The sequence below is a fragment of the Euprymna scolopes genome, chromosome 8 (assembly GCF_053919585.1).
Source record: "Euprymna scolopes isolate OS-2025 chromosome 8, ASM5391958v1, whole genome shotgun sequence".
NCBI lineage: Eukaryota > Metazoa > Mollusca > Cephalopoda > Sepiida > Sepiolidae > Euprymna > Euprymna scolopes.
The window spans coordinates 134,766,740-134,786,171 of NC_136489.1; the positions used below are offsets into that span (position 1 = coordinate 134,766,740).

The window sequence follows — 19,432 nt, forward strand, 5'->3', positions numbered from 1 at the left end:
CTAGAAGTCATTTTACGGTTCCTTTTTGATTATTTAATAATTATATAATAGTACAGAATAGTTAACATGTTAAAGATGTGTTTTTCAACAGTAACGTTGTTATTTTAGCAAGAATTTAAACTGCAGAAATCCACACTTACAGGTAAATGGTGATTACATTTTTTAAAGTGATTTTTTTTTACTAAATAGCATTTGGTTGTTGTGTAGGACGGTGCCAAAATGACAGCTACACGTTAACGTATGAACTTACTAAACAAAAACATATTTTGAAAAATTGAACTTAGCTTTAGAATATTATCAAAAAGTAGTCCGGTCCTTTTTTATAAAGATGGGGAAGGAGAAATCCTTGTAAACTGAGGTATTATTAAATATTTGTTATAACTTTTTAAAATTAGCCAACATAACTACCTCATACAATCCGTACATTTAATAGAATTTATGAGCATTAGTGAAATTGTATTGTTTTTTTACTTGTTTACGGCATGTCCATTAGGTTTGTGGTAATTTGGTGAGGAAGTCCTTTTGAACTAACTCAATAATAGAAAGGGTGTTTTTTAAACCTGGAAAAATCACACACAAAAAATATCTACTACAATCCGTGGAAAATCCATTATCTAATTTGCGAATAATAAAAAAATCTTTTCGGGTATTATCGATACTTTTTTTTAATTCCGGGGATCTAATCAAAACGAAGGATTAAAAGCATAAACAATTTCATCGGGCTGTCGTGCACAATATAGCGGATTAAACAGTGTTTATTTTCGCAATTATTAGTTTAGGAGACGTTCAAACTGAATTCAAAATTGTTTTTCTTCAAATTATTCGCCTCGTCAAATCTAATAGGTTTATTTCATAAATGAATGCCATAATCAAAGAAGGCCGGATTTTATACTAGCCCAAATATAGGATGAATAAAAATATCTAGATTAAAAAAATCAATTTAAATAAACATTATTTAGCTTATTCAGACAAACATTATGACTGTTTTAAGTCAATCTACTTTAAAACTAAAAATAAAGTAATTAAGTTTTGATACAATTCGATGTTGTATAAGTAGAGTCTATGATAAATTCCATCGACTGATGTGAAATAAATTTACGTCTTGTCTTGCATATTTGAACTGAACCGTGCTTTATTTTACGATCGCGAATGACGGCTAGGTTATCGTACGAAACAACCGAATTATTCAGCTTCAATAGATAATATTTAATCTAAGGGAAAGATAATTTCCATTTTCATATTAACTTATTATCAGGAAAAACTTATTGAGAATGGAAAATTAATAAATTCAGCAAAAATAGTTGATTTAAATAAACAGTGATCAACATGCATTTATCTTCTTGATTTCAGCAGAATTTCAAAAAATATATTTGCAATTTATGTGTATACGTTGAACATAACTACTTGATGTTTTGTATTTCTTAATGATTACAAAATACAATAAACTAGCGAATAAACTTTAATTCAAGCCGAGAATGAATTTCAAGTTAAGCTTTTTCAAATAATTTCCAGGTGTTTAAATCACCAGATAATATCTATTAGTAATAAATATTCAGTATCTATCTCTCTCTAAAGCCAAAACTATAAATTATACTATACTATTTCCACTAATATACCCCCTATGATGTTTTTTTTCAGTGGGTATTTTAGTATCTATGCTGTTTATATGCAGTACTTCATTCAGAAGAAAGTGGCATATGGTCATACTATCATTACATGCATTACATAATAATTAAGAGAGCAGTGCGATATATGTCTGTTCCTCATATACATTAGCGATAAAGTTTGTCGATATTATTAGTAGATTAAAATATATGGAATGAATTTACTATCATGGCCTCTAATAATTCGAAAGTAATTATGAATAATTATTTTCCTGGATAGAAATGAATTTATTGCTTGAAGTTAAGTTTTAAATTATATACATTATAAACACTAATTAAATCACATTGCACTGTAACAACCCAAAACAATGTTTTTGTTCTATTAGAATAACAAACATTTAGATTGTAGACTTGGGGAAATATTATTTGTATTCATCTAAAAATCTTTAATTAATAAAGAATCTTAGAAAACAGAGGAATTATTTCCAGTGGAAAATTGAGATAAACTAATACTGTCAGTCATCTTAATAATAATTTCCTTATTTCTGCATTTATCTCATCAAAGTACTAGAAAGTATAACAATTGTCTTTAATATGAAACATGTGTTGGAATGCTCTCTCTCTAACTGTGTGTCCTTCGTTGTATTACCTCTTCTTACAAGTTAGCAGAGCTTTGTTCATCTCACTCGCCATATTTCCTCGTTGTGTCGGCTCAGATGTTGCACTTTTGATTATTCAACTCTGATCAGGTAGCTATAAACATTTTCTTCAAACATCTTTTAAATACCGGAAATCTGCGGTCGACAGTTTAGAAGGAAACTGCTGGCATGATATCTATCAAGTCGAACTTGCATTCTGATCAAAGGCGGGCTCGATGCTCGAGTTCAACAGGACCTTATCTGTCGTTCTTGTGCGTTGTTCATTGTTTCATCCGGTCATAAGGCAGATAGGATGCTGAAAGTACGCGTGCAGAAGAGTGCATTTCCCATGTGTACAGTCTCTAATGACATTATTAATTCATTTCTATTTCTTTATCTCTTGCTTAAAATGATTCGACTCCTGCGGTCATTGCGCGTATGATAAAAACTGAGGCAGAGGTCGAAGGGTTAAACAGTTGCCATATTCGGATGCGGTTTTGCTTTAGGGGAAGGTCGACTGCGAACATTTGGTTATCTTTCATTTACTCATGATTAAAGAGAAAGGGGGAAAGAAAAAGAGATAGAGAGCCGAGGAAGACATTAGTTAATATCAAGATATTCACTGGGCTGACGCTCAAAGCAAACTCATTACTTTTGTGTTGAGATAAATTTAGAACATATATCCACAAATAGTTGCAAACGAAGATATTATCACTGATAAATATATACATCGCTGAGTAGATCAAATGTTTAGAAAATGTTAAATGAATTATCTAATGGTCAAAGTTTCGTATTATTTTGATAACTTTTTATTGTGAGTGGTATTCAAAATTTTTTCGCTCGATGTAACCACCGATCTTCTTCAGCTGTATTTCGGCGAACTCAGCTATCTGCACGGAATTTCAGACGGAAATCTATTTAATTCAGCCAGAAGTTTTAAGTAATTCACAATTGTATTTTGAGTGTCACCCGCAGTAGGGATTGAACGTTCAACCGCCAGATGACTAAATTTTACGACTAATTGCTGATTATTCTAGTAACAATATGAGAAAAGAAGTCCAAATATTTAAATATAACAAATAATAAATTCTCATCTTAAAATTTCATAAAAATGTGCTCACAAAAAACTGAAATATTCTAAGTAACTGTGGTATTTAACATAATATCGATCGCTAAATGCTTTAATCAAATAATGTAACGTGCGTTATGCATTATTTCTTCATTTATCCGGCCCCTCCATTAAAGTAGAATTAGAGAAAAGGCCGTTTTTTTATAGATGAAGAATCGAACTGTCCTAAAAGTGACACTGGATTGAGAAGAAAATAAAGAATGCCTTAATCGACCCAGATTTCATCACATTGATAAAAAAGAACATATACCACACTTTAATCCTAGCTCCACTATCGAGATGTGTAATTTATAACGAGCCATCTCAAGATCTCATAAATAGATATACGTATATGTCAATCATAAACTTCGTGCTGTGCATCTCTGAGATTTAATTAAAAAGCAAAACAGTTGAAAACATGCTGAAATATGTTCATATGGAATTTTATGAAAATCTCGGCGGGGCATACAAACTTCAACAATGCATGTCTATTAGATACAAGGATCGAAAGTTATTCTGTATCTGTTAAAAACGTGGATGATGACCATCTGATATATTTTATTGTACTTATCGCGTGACTTGGATTTAAATATCTGCCTCGCTATGAAGCTATACTAAATGCAGTAAAATATATTGTAAGTATAACTTAGGATCAAAATTTCATACACGTATCAAATGTAACGCGTGCACAAGGTGAGTCGTTCTAGTTTGTTGTTATCATGGACTTCTCATTAATTTGGCTGTAACGAACACTTTTCACCATGATTCTGCGATACAGATACACTTAGAAACAACCTATATATATATATATATATATATATATATATATATATATATATACATATATATACATATATATGCATATATATATATGCATATATATATATATGCATATATATATATGCATATATATATATATATATATATATATATATATATATATATATATATATATATATATATATATATATATATATAAAGCAAAGCCCACTGTTTGTTTTTAAAAAAACTGACAGTTCGAGCACTTCTTTGCGACGGGCAAATGCTAATTTAAGAGGCATTAGAGAAATATTTACGGGCACTGATTCTTGCTCCGTTGGGTCGACTGTCAACGCGATGGTTGTAGGTTCGATCCACGGCTGGGAAAAGGTGTATGTCTAGTCGCACTGATGGGTAATTATCGTCAAAGCGTTAATTTGGATGTTGATTGTAGCTTATAAATGTACGAAATTTATAAGCTACAATCAACATCCAAATGAATGCTTTGACGATAATTACGGTTTTCAAAAGGCGAACAATTAAAAGATACATCTGCCTTACTTAAAAATTGCTAGGTTTATTTGTGGTGTCTTTTACATATAAAAACCCCACCTAATACTTTTGCTGATGACGAGACTTTGTTTAAAAAAAACTATATGTCAAAATTATTGTCCGTGGCTTAATGTCTATCACAATAAAAACATCGTTTCCGAAACGATCGTACAAATTATTGACTTTGTTGTTGTTCCTTCTTATGAAACAGATTTTTAAGTTTTAATTCTAATTTGATTTTTAAATTATCAATCACATTACTAAATATTAAAGTAGCTCTAGGATATTTGCCTTTCGAGCTTATTACATATCTGAATTACAACGAGCACTGCTCTTTTCTTGTATTTTAATTAAATTAGTAATTTTAATATCACATTAAAATACACTCTGCTTTTTAGACTACTGTTCTAACCCCCTTTAAAATTATATATATATATGCTAAGTGTACATAAGTATGCGTTCATTCTATAATAAACATGAAACTATATGACTAGGTGTATATTAGTAAATCCTCATCCGCATATATAAGTAATGTGGTTATATTGGCATAGGGAAAGTTAGTAAACTGGAAACGACATGAGATACAGAGAGAGAGAGAGAGAGAGAGAGAGAGAGAGAGAGAGAAAAAGAGATATATGAAAGCCAATGATAAAGTGAGTAACAGGGAAAAGGATAAAGGGAAAACAAAGAAAAAAGCATCAGATCTCTATATTTTTACAAGCTAAGAATAACAAACAACGTCAGTAATACAGTTCTATTTTTAGCCCCGCCTCCCCGCTTTTTTTTTAAAATCTTTTCTTTATTCTTTTCCTTTAACATCCCTCTTCGTTTTTCAACCACTCTCTCCCTAATAACTCGGGGCAATTTTCACTGATGATTTTCGTAGTTGTTATTCATTATTTACTGGGTTTACATCTAAAGATTGTGCTCTACTGGTTCGACAATGCGGGATACCGGAGCGAAATATTTCTGACTCTAGCTAAATTATCACCTTTGATCTACATACACACACATATATAAACACATACACATACACACACGCATGCATATATATGTATATATATACGAGTATGTGCATATATATATATATATATATATATATATATATATATATATATATATATATACATACATATGTGTGTGTGTGTGTGTGTGTGTGTGTGTTTAATGTGTGTGTTTTCTTTTTCGGCATTTCTTTTAAGAGACTCGCCAGATTGGCTTTAGGCCGATTATCTTGAAATAAGCCGATGATGATGGTGGACGAGTTTTCGCGGAGGTACAGAAAAAGTCGGTAGACAAATTTTGTTTTTGTGGTAGAATGTTTATGTTATTTTTGTCTTATTTTCAGATTTCAAGTTTTAAGAAGCTGATAAATAAAAAGCACACACGCGCGTACACTACACACACACAAACGCACACGCACACACACACACACACACACACACACACACACACATATATATATATATACAGTAAGTTATAAAATATATATGGCGATTAAGCTACACTGAATATTCCGCGTTTCATTCACTCTAGGACTCTTCAAGCTTATGAAGAATCCTAGAGTGGATAAAACGCGGAATATTATATTTTTTAACTTACTAACTAGCTTTGCGTACATATTGAGCACTTTTGAAGTAAATACTCATCCGCATATATAAGTAATGTGGTTATATTGGCATAGGGAAAGTTAGTAAACTGGAAACGACATGAGATACAAAGTAAAGTTTACGCATAAATTTATACTTTCGTATAGTACTTTTATGTGAGTAAATGAAGTAGTTATATATATATATATATATATATATATATGTATATATATATGTATATATATATATATATATATATATATATATATATATATATATATATATATATATATATACACGAGCTATCCAAAAAGTCACTGAAGGGTATAGAACTTAAATAGATTCTTGAGTTTTGATGATATCTTTCTGTAATTTTAACACAATCTTACTAAGATATTGCTAAATATTTTTAAACAATACAAAATTCAAATAATCTTGACTTATGAAAAATAATGTCTTTTAAATATTGCCCATTTTCAGTTTCAGATATTTATACTCTTTCCTAAACATTATTCATGACAGATTGCAGAATCTCCGGATTGCGAGTTTACTCCTGTTCCTGATATTGTCTTTTCAATTCTTGCAAAGTTTGGGGTTTGTAGTAAGGGATTTTACTACAAACCCCAATTTGGTTGATTCTAGTCTGCAAATTTAAGGAGGTTAGACCCACCGAGTCAGCAGCGCACTGACAATTAAATTCATAAACTACGTTACTTTTTGTGATTTAAGGTAAACCATCCTTAACAACCAAGGGAAATGCAGACTTTACACCAAAGACCAAGCGTAGAGCAATCGAGGGAAAACAATTTGACAGAGATTTAATGATTCGTCTACCAAAACACTGACCGGTCTCCCCAATCCAATGTAGCTTTAAGTAAAAAGGACACCTTGATGGACCAACGTACACAGAAGAAATGTATTATTTAACTTAACTTTTAATAATATAATCAATTAAAATCTCCGGATAACCGTTTTGAATGAAAATATCCTTGTTCTAGTTTACCAAATTCTAAGTGCCCTATACACTAATGTCTGAATAAGATCAATCTTCATGGAAGCAGGCACAAATGAATGCCAGTTCATATATAAGCCGGTAAATGTCGGTTTACGGTAAACTATATACATAAAATTCACTTTGTGTGTGTGAGTTCCTTTCTTAAAGATCCCGAAACGGCTTGGCTTATCTTTTGAAAATTTAACATAAAGGTAATTTATATCTGGCAGTTTTCTTCGATATGTTTATACAGAAATTCCTCCCAAAAGTATCGAAAATTGAAATAATCCGACTCCAAAAAATAGTATTTGCTTTTTTTTATAGATATAATAACATTTTTTACAGGAGAATAGTTTAGGTTACATCGAAGAGGGAGATAATAAAATTTCAACAAATAATTTCTTCTTAAAAAAAGAACTGTTGACACCTGGCAACATAGTGAGAGCATTCATTTATGTATCAAATGATGCTGTGTTCAAGCCCGGGTGTGCCTTACCATTTTATTTTATTTTGTAATTATTAATGAGTTCAATTTACGATAAAAGAAGAGGTACTATTTAAATCGCTGCAAATCATTTCTCTGTTTGCATATTTTTAAACTAAAAATTAATCAGAAGTGAGTTTCCAGGGCATTCATCATAAAGCCCAAATATCAGCTGTCCTGATATTGTAAGCAAACACAGACGAAATTAGATGAACTACACTATCAATATTATTTATTTTATTGTTTGTGTTTTTTATTGCGAATAAGTCCACCGGGAAAATTATAAGCGGAGGAGTAGAGGATTGATTCTATAATAATCCATACAATCTGCATAAATTAAAATGTTTTAGCGTGTTGGTATGACGGGAGTTCAGCTAGTATATATATATATATATATATATATATATATATGTGTGTGTGTGTGTGTGTGTGTGTGTGTGTGTGTGTGTGCATATACATTCGAGTATGTGTAGTGTATATGTCTATATAAATTTATGTGCATGACTCCTACCCTAATTTACTAATCAATCTGAGCATACGTGGTTTGATATGGTTAAAGTTAGCTTAGGTAAAGGTGAATAAATATATTCCAAATCAAATACCTCCGATATATGTGAAAATTGAAACAATGCGTATTACATATAAATTAATAAATGTTCGTCGAAGTTTAATTAAATTGGAAATACTTCTTTTTGAGTTTAAAATGAGTAAAGTCCCGATGATTATGATTAAATATTTCAGAGTTGCATTTAATTTAATCCATACAAATCAGACCTCAGTTTAGCAAGGGCCGATGAATTTCAATATTTTTCTGAAGATCTGGAAGTTTAAATCTTAAATGTTAATAATTCACGAAATCATGTAATACTTGAATCAAGTATTCTAGACATTATGTTTGCTAATATCATATCTTAGTTTCAGTCTTTATATGATGTTTATACATTACTACTCATTTATAATTCTCATATATATATATATATATATATATATATATATATATATATATATTTGGATGAAACGCAGAATATTCAGTGTAGCTTAATCGCCATATATATTTTATATTTTATATATATATATATATATATATATATATATATATATATATACACACACACACACACACACACACACACACACACACGGCATAATCACGTTGACACACCGGTTCTCGTCAGATCACCGAAGTTAAGCAACGTTGAGCCTGGCTAATACCAGATGGGTGACCATTTAGGAATTCTAGGCGCTGTATGTGCTCTCCGCTTATCTCGGCATTGTTTCCAGTCGTCTTGTACCTCAACTTGCCACTGGTATGCAACAATGTTGACTCAGGAGAAGCGTGGTTAGAGGTTGCGCAAGTCTTGCCACACAAATTTCACGGGCAGGCACCCTTACAGTGGGTATCCATAGTCTGTCAAGACTGATGGAAGCCTTCATATATATATATATATATATATATATATATATATATATATATATATATATATATATCGTGTCTAATCACCCAAGCAATTCCACAAAATCATAGTGCTATTAGAATCATGGTATCTGTATAATACATGATAATTGTATGGATAAATATCAATGTATCCTTGAACAGAACGTAATCGTACAAATCTCATTTTTTCGCTTCCATAGGGCCAAAGTTCAAACGATTTTAGTTTTGCGGTCTCTACCAAATTACTCAGCTAATTTTTGGTCTAAACATTTGAAATTTTACATAAAGGGTATTCAGACATGCACCCAGCGTTTTCATTAGTTTTGGGGGCGAGAATTTGACTGCCTAGAGGTCAAAGTTGACAGAATTGACCTTTGTAGACTATCAAGTTCCTCTGCCGATTTTGGGTATAAAGACTTGAAATTTTAGATGTATGGTTACTTGGACATGGGTCAAACATAAGTTGAGACCAAAACATTAAATTTTAAAGAGGTCAAAATTGGGGCCAAAGTTTTCAAAAATTGACGTCTGCGGTCTCTACCAACTTTTCTCTATGTTAGTTAAAGAAGCCTATTATATAGAAAGGCATTACCGTACAGGTTCACACTTTTAAATATATACATATGCACATAAAGTTATGAATAGTACCCGAGGAAAGCCGTGCTGAACTGTTAGTATATATATATATATATATATATATATATATATATATATATATATATATATATATAAGGGAAAATGTCTATGTGTGTGTCTGTGTACATTTCCCTACCAAATAACTCTGTCAATTTTCCGTATTGAGACTCGAGATTTGACATAAGGAGTATTGAGATTGTGGAAAATCGTTTTAATAGGTTTTCGGGCAGGAATGTGGCTGTGAAGGAGTAAAAGTTCAACGATTGGGCTTTTGAAAATTCTACCAAACTCCTCCGCCAATTTTGGGTCTAAACACTTTAAATTTTAAATGTAGGTTACATGGACATGGATCTAACATTGTAATTTGATTTGAGCCAAAAAATAAATGTTAAGGCGTCAAAATCGGGTTTAAATTTTTAAAAAAATTGATCTCTGCGGTTTCTACCAAATTACTCAGTCAATTTCCAAACTAAACATTTGAAATTTTTGCATGAAGCGTAGTCAGAGATAGAGCAAGCGTTTTAGCGGTTTTGGTCGGAAGTTTGAGCTGTTAGGGGTTAAAGTTCAAAAGATTTGACCTTTCTGGTGTCTAGCAAACTACTCAGCCAACTTTAAGTCTAAACATTTGAAATTTACACATAACGGGTATTCAGACATGCGGCAAACATTTTAATGAGTTTTGGGGTGAAAATTTTGCTGCCCAGATGTTAAAATTGAAAAAGTTGACCTTTGCAGATTCTACCAAACTCCTCCACGATTTTTGGTCTAACGACTTGTTATTTAAAATGTAGGAAACCTGGACGTGCGTAAAACTTTGTATTTTGATTTTAGATCAAAATAATGAATGTTAAAGGGTAAAAATTGGGGTCAAAGTTAAGAAAAATTGACCTCTGCGATCTTTATGAAATTACTCAGACAAATTTTGATTTAAATATTTTAAATCTTACATAAAGTATATTCACACGCAGGGCAAGTTATCAACAGTACATAGGGCCCAAGCAAAGCCGGGGTGAGCTGCTAGTATATATATATATATATATATATATATATATATATATATATATGTATATATATATATATATATATATATATACAATGTTTCATGGTAAACAACTGATGATCCCTTGAAAAATAAATTATTGGTATTATAGTAAATTCGAGAGCGAGTTGATGCAGTGATTGCAGGTGATTAAATTACTTACTGGCTAGATGGTTTTCTAACGAATGATAAAAAAAAATTTTTGTATAGTTTTAAAGGTTAAAAACTTCAAAGACTATATATATACATATATATATATATAGAGAGAGAGAGATAGAGAGAGATAGTAGATAGATAGATATATATATAGATCATCGTATAAAGTGTATATCACTCTGACTGATGTAAAAACATTTTAAAATAAAAATATTTAAATTTAACGTTATTTCATGCGGTTAATGGTGGCCGACTGGATACTAATCAAGCCAGAGAGGGGATTTTGTTGCCGGGTTCGAATAGATTGATGTTTATACCGACACCTTGCACTGAAGATTCCCGAAATGATGAAACAATAGTGTATGTAGGCATTTAATTATCACAGTATATATATATATATATATATATATATATATATATATATATATATATATATATAAATGGATTCGCGTGTCGATTCTGACGTATAAATTTCATACAACAATTAAATTGTGATAATATATATATATATATGTGTGTATGTATGTGTGTGTGTATTAGTGCGTATGGGTCATGTTTATAATGATTTCTATCTTGATATATATATATATATACATATATATATATATGTATATATAAAGTTGAGTAAAATAAACCCATAATCGAAAACTGTGGATGCTTCTCCGTTAAAAATATCTCGACTCAAGAACTGATAGTAATTAAATAGACATAGCGTATTGGATTCTTTTAATCCTTTGTAAATTCAAATACAATAAACAAACTGAATAAACTTCAAAAACTCAACGTTAAAACAACAAAAAGTTTCAAAGATCAATCGAGAATGAGAGTAAAAATAAACAAACACTCAAAGAGAGTTAATGTATGTTTAAGGAGTTTTCTTTTTCTTATATTACAAAGAAAAATGTTATGTTGTAATCTCGCTCTTTCTTCTCGTGCAATACTAACAGGTTTAGCAATGTAAATGAAACTGATATCAGTCGAAATGGACACTGCGCATTTTAAATCAAATGAATGGATTAGTCTATATGGTAGTTTTGAATTACTTTGTAGTTGGAATTGAGCATTATTCCGATCTAATATAATCTGTCCTCCAGAAATAGTTCCACATCGTAACGCATTGTCAAAAACTATTACTTTAAGCTCGAGTTAACCAAGAATCGGTAAAAAAAATGCGTAAATTTTTATAAGAACAACATTTAAAATATATAACTAATTGCTTATTTATTTTCTCTCTTTCTTATTTTAACAAACGATTTTATGCTATTCGTTGTTGTGCTGGTTTAAAAAGAACTTATAATCTAAATAGAAAATAGAAATTAGTTGTATCTATTTTACGACACATCTCTCAGTTTTCGTTATTTTGTCAGCATAATGTCAATTGTCAATAATCAAATCTTACTATAGTTAGGTGAAAATGTGTGCTACTATATAACTCATAGTATTTGTGCGTACATGAAATAAACTTGACATAAGTGCGAACATAGTAAGAAACAGCCTAGAATATAAATGCTACTGCATAATTAGTTATATATTTTTTCTTCTACTTTAAAGCTACGTCCAGCAATGCTGGTGATGGACACCGTTCAAACTAATGGTCTGGCATATCAAGTTCGACCTACGTTATTTCCATTATGATAATTGGTAACTTTTAATTCATGTTTCATATAAACAGATTCAAGAAGACGAATGAAAGCAACATAGCTTAGCCAATCGTCTCAAAATTCTTATTCATGTCTATTACTTTTCTTATTTACTTTAATTATATCCAATGTAGAAGGCGATACGTTTACTATATACGCATATATTCTTTTGTGCCTCCTTATATAACAAGAAATGCGTACGCGTTGTCTTGTTAGGTGTATAGTAAAGTTATAAGGTAAGTGAATATTTTAATTAATCGTTATAATAAAACTTTTACCGATCAAATTGTATAAGATTTTTTATATGAATCGATTTGAAATGAGATCACCGTGATTTTGCTATATTTACAAATTACAACACTTATAAAGAAGATATGAAATTAGTATTTGCATTCAAAATACTTATAAAATCTGATAAGTGACCAAACAAGGTGTGTGTAGACAGATTTATTAACTTTTGATATTGTTTCATTTCAGAAACTTGTGCAATATAGTATGACGATAAAATGAACGGATAGTTTTTCTGTATAATATTGGTTCATTTAAGAGCTGCAGTTCATCAACGAGAAGAAAGCAGCAAAATATTAGAAGAGAGTTTTAGGCATGAAGATAAGTCGCGCCAGGTTAAAAATATCAGAAATGTTTGTTGGTACTCAGTGATCACTGAACACTTCGAAGGCTGCGATATGTGAACTGGATAATTGGAACGACGATATGAAAGCAGTAACTAGCACGAAAGATCATAGACTGCATTTTCCTGTGGTTGCACGATAGAAAATAGAATAAGCATGCAAAGCAATATAGAGAGGGTAAGTTTAGAACGGATATTTGCTACTCATATACGTGCCGCAATGGCAAAACCCTCACCATCAATACTGACGAGAACAGTTTTATAAAAAACAAAACAGCTCTTCAATAAGTTCAAATTACCATCGAGTGAGGCTTATATTCTTCTCGGGAACAATTGGCACTTCACAGAACAAAAGATGATCAGGTTACAGTAAACACCATGATCTGGACACTATGAAATATTTCCTTCAAACAGTTATTCCAAGTGTATAACTTTCCAGCGAAGACCGCGTCACTCGGTCTTTTACATTTTTGAAACAGAACTCAAACTTTAGTGAGTCGCAATCCTCTATTGTCAAGTATTGGGTAAAAAAGGTTACTGCATAACACAGTCCCATGTTACACCCCAAGAAACACCCTGGAGTGGCTCTCGTAGAAATTTCCCAAATTCACTAATACGAATATTAACATCTGACCCTAAATGTCCTTATTTTAATGCTATATATGTGGAGTGTAGTTAAGAAAGACACCAGCCATTAAAGACGAGTTCATTTCTAAGTCAAACTGGTCGGTATACATCTTTCGAAGAACACGGCGAAAATCGCGCTCTCAAAATTAATGCCTCGTCTGTAAACCGTGATAAAGAAACAGGACGGCTTCTTCAAGGAAGTTGGTGTTAGCAAAGTATTTTCTAAGAGATACTCGATGAATTTTCAGGAAGCATCAATTCTGGACTAGATATGACGTTTTTTCTTTATAATTGTTAATCTAAGCATGAGGCTGACGCAATAGGTTTATACTGTGTTAAGCTTATCATTTAACCGTGTATATAATGAGGGACACATGTATGCAAAAAGAGCCAACTGATAATTTCTTATACAGCTCATCATACGACAAGATACATCAAATGTGTTACTATCTGTTTTATTAGAGCCGATAAAATGCAATTGTGATGCGGTAACACATGTCGACAGTTTATTCAGTATTTGTACACGCAAGGAAAAAGATAAAAATGCAAGCATGCTGTGATTATCAAGATATGTAGACACAACCAATCAAGCAGAAAGCAAGTATGTTACTAATAAACTAATGCAGAAGGTGTCTGCTGTAAGTTTCTCAAGTAAACACGTGTTCTTATCTTAAGTATTCGGCGCCAAAGTGACTTGGCAATATAAACCAAAGAGTAGAAATTAGTTCTGCTACGAATTCGTGCATTTCAGATTTGTTTAATTTGTTTATGATCCTTTTCTCGTGTTCAAATCATTTTCCACTCTTTATTTAACGCATATAATAGTTCCCAATACGTGTTATTAGAAGTAAGGTTTAAGTAGGTGTTTAATGCCATGAATTAAATAAATATAAGCATTTGACAATAAAAATCATATTAAAAAAATATAATTTGTTTATATTTTTACTTATGTTCACCCCTTACAAAACATATCGCCACTTGGACGTAAGGGGCTGTTTGGGGTCATGTCTAGGAAAGATTAACACGATATTTGTATATCTTACATTTAAACTTCTGTATATCAGTACAGCCAGAGAAGCAGGCAGCATGAAAGGGAATTCCATGTCTATCTGTTCTAACTATTAGAACAGAAAGCATTCTGGCATTTAGTGACAACAAAAGTGAAGGGGTGAGACCTTATAGCTAAACGGGTTTGTCGGGGATATGTACGCCGATGGGGTACAGGTGAAATGAGTTCATCAGAACACATTCCATTAAAATATTTGTAAAACAGGCACAGTGATGCAACATTGCCGCGATGAGACAGGGGCTGGGGCTTAGTTGATAAAGTGTGACCGATTAGATTGACAACTCTTTTTTGGATTTTATCTTAGACGGAGCGAGACTAGTGGTAGATGCACCAGTCCAGATGTGGTAATAATACTCCACACATAGGCGAATGGTGGCCTTGTAAAGGTACAGGATACTCTCAGGCGTGAGTAGTTTTATAGCTCGATAGACGGAACCCACCTTCGTTGCAACAGCTTTGCAATGTCCTCTATGTATTTGTTCCAGTTCATATTGCCCACAAATGTTAGGCCGAGGAGTTTGAGGGTAGAATTATCAGGTAGGGTGATATTTGTCATGGATATAGAGGTTGGAGAGGCGTCTTGTAATTGTTAAAGGAGATCAGCTTAGTTTTACTAGCATTAAATGTTACCATCTATTTGCGATCAAGTTCCACTATAGTCTGAATGTCATTTTCTAACAATTATGCCATTGTCTTAGATTTATGTACATCTGTTCTTCCTTCATGCATATTATAGAGCGTTGTCATCAGCAAATATACCCATCTCGGGTACAATATTATCAGGGAGGTTGTTTATGAATATCAGGAATAATAATGGTTTAAGGATCGACCCCTGAGGCACTCCCATATGAATGTTATGCTGCTTAGATATGCGTCCGTTAATGACAACCTGTACCGGGTTTTGAATAAGTCCTGTTACATTGTAGATTTTCCTATTCAAATTAAGCCTGGTACGTCATTTTGGGTAGAATTAAACAAGTTTGGTTACACAATGATTTATTAGTATACAAGGCATCATATCATTCAATGTGGCCACCTTTGGCGGCAATGACACGTTCCAACCGAGGTCGGAAACTCTTACAGGCCTTCCTGACGTAGTCCTTCTTCATGGACGCCCATGCTCGGTTCACAGAGGCTTTCAGCTCATTTGTGTTACTGTGGCGGGTCTTACAGGCCCTTGCCTCAATATGCGCCCACACACTGAAATCAAGGGGGTTCAAATCTGGCGACTGTGGAGGCCAAAAGTCTTTGGGCGAGAAGCTCATGTTAGTCTCTAACCAGTTCTGCGCAATTTTGGCGGTGTGTGCGGGTGCGCCGTCCTGCTGGAACACGTAATCTGCTTTCTTGGTAATCTTTTTAACCCATGGAAGAACTTTAGTTTCCAAAATGTCTTTGTAAACAGCGGAGGTTAGCCTGTATCCCTGCTCAAACCACACCGGGGGCATATTCTCCCCATTGGATGCTACGACCCCAAGCATCATGACAGATGCTGGATGCTTGGTGGTTGACACTCTCTTGTGGTTAGAGACATCATTCCCAAAGCTTACGACCCGGTCGTTCTGCCTGTTGAAGACTGGATCGACAGTGAATGTTTTCTCATCGGAGAAAATGAGGATACGATTCCCGTGGCTTTTTAGGCGGGTGCTCCTCTCCGGACGTTTATGAATCATTGCAGCACTCAAGAGGGGTTTCTTGGAACGTCTTAGACTCTTTCCTCCCATGCTCTTGACCACCCAGGACACTGTGGATACAGAAATCTTCATCTTTTGTGCCAGTCTTGTCATTTTCAGCTCAGGATCATTTTCAAAGGCCTTTTTGATGGTTCCACGCCTAATTTTTTGAGGCCTTCCTGATCGAGGTCGATCCTTGAGGGTCTCCGAGTTATTCAGACGTTGGGCAACACGATAGACAGTCATTCTACTGACGTTTAGTAGCTTTGCTATGTCTGTTTGTTTGCGACCAGCGCGCAGCAAAACGGAGATTTCATTTCTTTTTCCTTCCATTGGGTGGTACTTATAATTTAGGATTTTCTCAGGAGTCAATATTGTATCTGCAGTATGTAAGTATTAATTAGACGTACTCAAATGTTAGTTACAATCAATAATACTACATGAATTTATAAAAATAAAAATGTAACAGGACTTATTTAAAACCCGCTATGCTTCTATTGTCTAAGAAGGGTCTAATTATATTTATTATATGTCCAGTTATAACGTACAATTTAATTTTTATTAGCAGCTCGTTATGCCATACTTTGTCAAAGGCCTTGATATATCAAAGGCCACAGCCCTGGCTTCGCCCGCCTTATCCAGTATATGGTAAATGCGTTCAGAGATGACTGTTAAAATATCTGCAGTAGAACGACATTGCCTGAATCTATACTATTTGTCAGAGAGAAGATTTGCTTTTGCAAGCTGCTGAACTAGTGCTCGATTAATTAAGGTCATAGAAATTTTATCGAAGAGTGGGAGGAGACTAATGGGGCGATAACTGAGAAGTTCTGTGGGGTAGTCACCATACTTTCCAAGCTCTACAATAAATGCTTGCTCGGCTGAACATTTCTTAATTAGTAATGCCGGGAGGAGATCAGGCCCACACGTCTTTAGGGTGTCTAAGTTTTTTATAGTATACGGGCAAGAGAAGGGGTGATTTTTACATTATCTAATGTTGTTTCAGTCCGCATAGGGAAATTCGGGAGTGAGTTGTTTGTTGGCTCTAAGGTGGAGTTGGAGGTCAATCGCCGGGCAAACATTTCTGCCTTCTCCATTGCCGTACATGCAACCTTCTGGTTGTTGCTCAGTAGAGGAATTACTGATTGCCCTTTATTCACTACACTATTATAGATTTTTCAGAAATCACGAGTTTCTATCGTTTGCCATTCAATGCGTTCCCTGAGTATTTCAATGTGCTTTCTTTTGAATGTTGCTATTTCATTCTTACAATGATTTCTAGCATTTACAAATTTTTGCCTATTTGTATTTGTCTTATGACGCACACACCGACGGAATGCATGCTGTCTTTGTGCAATAGCAGCTGCACAATCTGCAGTGAACCATGGGGGTGAGTGGGGTTTGCTATAATACTTCCGTGTGGAAACATATGCTTCAACGCCCGCTTTGCACCACTCAGTTGTCTCATTGGCACACTGTTCAGCAGGAAGTGAGAAGATATCGGTCCATGGGGCACTTCGGATGTGTTCTCTAATAACTTCTGTTTTATTAGCTTGTTGTTTTGAGCAATGGTTCCTCACCTTGAGGTTGGGATTTAAATGTGATGTCAACAGATACCACTATGTGGTCTGCGTTCCCTAGTGGAATGTGGGCATTTGTCACACAATCCTCAGGTACTGGGTGAGAAACACGTCTAGAAGTGAGGCCAGCTGAGGTCCTCGATCTGGTAGGTGGGTTAGAAACATTACTGTCTGTGTGAGGAAATGGACTATAGAGAAGCTATGAATAAAGCGTCCGGCTGCATCTGCATAACCTGAAAAACCAAGCCAATTTTTATGGTGGACATTAAAGTCACTAAACATATGTATTTGGAATTTACTATCCAAGGAGACTGCTGAATCTATACTATAAGATACATGATCGATTAGGGTATAATCATGATTTGAGGGAGAACGGTAGAGAAAATATAGGTAACTAACGCAGTGATGAAATGTTAGTCGAAAGCACATAAAAGCCTGGTCATCCGATTCAAGATTTTCCTCTCTAGTTAAAGGAAGCGTGCTACGGATATAGACTCCAAGCCCGTGCAGATATCTATCCGAGTCCTTACGGCAAAGGGGGGGGGGTATCCTGTCATGTTAAATTAGAGGCGATTGATGAGTGTAAGTTTGTTTCACCTAATGCTAAGATATCCGGGGAGTTTAATAAAAGATAAGACTCTACATCATCTAGATTATCTCAAAGCCCACAGATATTTGTGACAGCGAGCCTCAAGAGTGAAAGCGAATTGGTTTTATTTGGATAGTTCTCTGGTTTTATCGTGATATTTGTTTGGGTCTTCATTTCATTACGTTTTTGTTTGCTGTAAGGTTAGGAAAGACGTTGACCAAAGTGGGCAAGTTTTAAGGCCAAGTATACACACAGTGATCAATTAGCCGAGTCCTGTCTAGAAAGTTGGGGCCTCGTGAAAGCCTACCAGAGCTAGCAGCTGGGTCCCTTTCCATGCGCGACATGGCACAGCAACTATCCTGATATTATACAACTGATGATAGAGCAGCCGCTCTAAGCGCTACCAAAGAGTTAGGGCCCCTGTACTGTCAATTGAATTAAAATTTTACTACCTACGGTTAAATTATTTTACTGAAGAAGTACAGGGTGAATTGAATCCGATAATCTCTAATTGCCTATGAAATAACTTTCCTATTCATCTAATCTTGTTTCCTGTGACTTTAATAAAATATTCTTAGCATTGCATGTTGAATAATAAGGATAAAAATTTTTATTAAAGTTAAGTAAGGAAG

At 33.7% G+C, this 19,432-nt stretch overlaps 1 pseudogene; it reads left to right on the forward strand.

Moving 5' to 3' along the window:
- The first annotated feature begins 8,863 nt into the window (after nt 1-8,863).
- LOC145284359 (5S ribosomal RNA) lies at nt 8,864-8,980 on the forward strand (annotated as a pseudogene).
- Nucleotides 8,981-19,432: the final 10,452 nt, after the last annotated feature.